The 2,500-nt window shown below is 52.6% G+C and overlaps 1 protein-coding gene across 1 annotated transcript in view; it reads right to left on the reverse strand.

Moving 5' to 3' along the window:
- The window catches only part of pibf1 (progesterone immunomodulatory binding factor 1), a 78,546-nt gene that overhangs the window by 58,673 nt on the left and 17,373 nt on the right, over positions 1-2,500 (reverse strand). The window lies entirely within an intron of this gene.

Consider the following 2,500-nt stretch of genomic DNA (forward strand, 5'->3'; position numbering starts at 1 on the left):
TGGGGAAAGCAAGGCGTGTAGACAAGGGGCAGTAGGGAGGCTTCCCTGCTGCCATGTTATGGTATGCGGTCAGGCCCACGCTTGACTCAGGGAGATGGACGTCCCTGCCATGCATAGTCCCTTGGGACTCATTCCATATACACAACAGCAATAACACCGGGGTTAGAATGTGGGTACACTATGGATCCTCCAGCTGGCTGCAGGGGGTGGCAGGGAGACGTCCCTGTCGCTGCTCCACCACCCAGAGATGTTCCGGGATTAAAGGAGCGAAACATCTGTGAAGGGTGGCTCCCGGCTGACGACCCTGCAGCCAGCACCACATGGCACTGTCGGAGGTGCGTCAGGCAGTAATGCCCTGCAAGTGTTAACTTGTGCTTACATCTATCTTAACTGGCTTTCCAGTGACTACTGTGAATAGAGCAGTTGGCATCCAGGAAAAGACTGGTGGGCTGCCAGGGAAGACTGGCTGGCAGCAGGAAAGACTGCACCAGGGGTGGAGGGGCTAGTTACCCTTTTCCACATGTCTGTGAAGCAAGCTCCATGGACTCCCTAACCTAACTACAAGCAATTTAAGGAAGAAACAGCCCGGTGGTCCACCGAGAGGCGGGATGAAAGATGGACCAATCAGGACGGATTACACGGAAACGACTGGCACGACAATGACGAACGAGCAGAGGATCCTCAGAGAATGTGGCTGTGGGTGGGCCAAGGAAACAACCTACAGGGGCCTGCGAATACACCAGGGAAAGGCAAAATGCGGCGGTGGCCGCAACCAGATGCAAGCTTGCACTGCAGAAGCAGATCAGACAAGGAGGAATCTTAGCCAGGTTGAGCACCACAGTGCTATTGATCCCACCATTGCAACTGGTGAGAGAGAGGAGGACCAGCCTTCCCTGCAGGATGTGCAGCAACAACAGCACAGCCCACAGCACAGTGAAACACCAAGTAGAGAACCCACAAGAGGAACATCAGAGAAGCTTATCCGGAAAGCCAAAGTGAAGTGGCCAAAAGCCAACGACAAAGACTCCTGGAGCAGCTTCGATTTTAACTTATGCACCACCCTCCAAAGTGCGCTAAGAGGCAGTGTAACTTCCAAACTAAACATTATGGGAGACATCATCTACGAAGAAGGGAAAGAGCGTTTTGGATTGATGCCACAGAGGAAGATCGTTCCCAAACAGAGCGGGAGACGGGAGAGGGAAATCCTCCAGCTCGTAAAGGAACGCCGCCTCTTACGCAAGCAGTGGAGGAAAGCCAATGACCAGGAGAAAGTCGGCCTGAAGAACCTGTGGGACCAGATCAAAGTAAGACTCGCACAACTGAGGAGAGCTGAAAGAATCAGGAAACGCAGAAGCCGCAGGGAGAAAGCAAGGGCAAGCTTCTTCCGGGACCCCTTCAAGTATGCTCGAAGCCTGCTAGAGGAAAAGAAGAACGGGACACTCCAGACCAGTGAGCAGGAGTTGGAGGAACACATCAAAGTCCAGCTCAGTGATAGCCAAAAGGATCTCCCCCTCGGATCACCGGGGCACGTACCTCGCCCACCTGAGCCTTCCTCGCAGTTTGACACCACCCCCCCGAGATGGGCTGAGGTTAAGCAAGTGGTTGAGCGTGCAAGAACTGCTTCAGCACCCGGACCGAACGGGGTACCTTACAAGGTTTTCAAAAACTGTCCTGGACTCCTGAAGCAGTTGTGGAAGCTGATGGGCGTTGCCTGGAAAACCCAGTCCATACCATCATCGTGGAGCAGAGCAATAACAACTTTTATCCCAAAAGAGAGTAATTCTTGTAACATTGACCAGTTCAGAGGTATTGCCCTACTGAATGTGGAAGGGAAGCTTTTCTTCACCGTGGTGGCGAAGCGGATGACCAACTACCTTCTGGCAAACAATTACATTGACACCAGTTGTCAGAAGGCAGGCGTTCCAGGCTTCCCTGGCTGCGTGTAGCACTCGGCCATGATCTGGGAGCAAATCCAGTCAGCCAAGCGCAACAAAGCGGACCTGCATGTGGTTTGGTTGGATCTGGCCAATGCCTATGGATCGGTTCCACATCAACTCATCAGTTTTGCACTCAACTTCTTCCACATTCCATCATGCATCCAAAGCCTGGTAGTAAACTACTTTAACAACTTCAAAGTCTGCTACACGACTCAGGAGATCTCAACTGGTTGGCACCAGTTAGAGAAGGGAATAGCAATGGGTTGCTCTATCTCTCCAATACTGTTCATAACAGCCTTCGAGATCATCCTTATCGGTGGAAGACAGATGGCCCGAGGAGTGAGATCTGAGTCAGGCCAGCGACTCCCGGCGCTGCGGGGCTACATGGATGATGTTACCATCCTCCTCCAGACGGCTGCATGTACCTCCAGACTCCTGAAAAGACTCGGGGAGCTCCTAGCATGGGCACGGATGAAAATAAAACCTGCCAAGTCCCGCAGCCTCTCCATCCGGAAAGGAGCCAGGAATGACAACATCTCATTCTCAGTGGATGGTGAATTAAT

The sequence above is a fragment of the Entelurus aequoreus genome, linkage group LG09, assembly GCF_033978785.1.
Source record: "Entelurus aequoreus isolate RoL-2023_Sb linkage group LG09, RoL_Eaeq_v1.1, whole genome shotgun sequence".
Lineage (NCBI taxonomy): Eukaryota > Metazoa > Chordata > Actinopteri > Syngnathiformes > Syngnathidae > Entelurus > Entelurus aequoreus.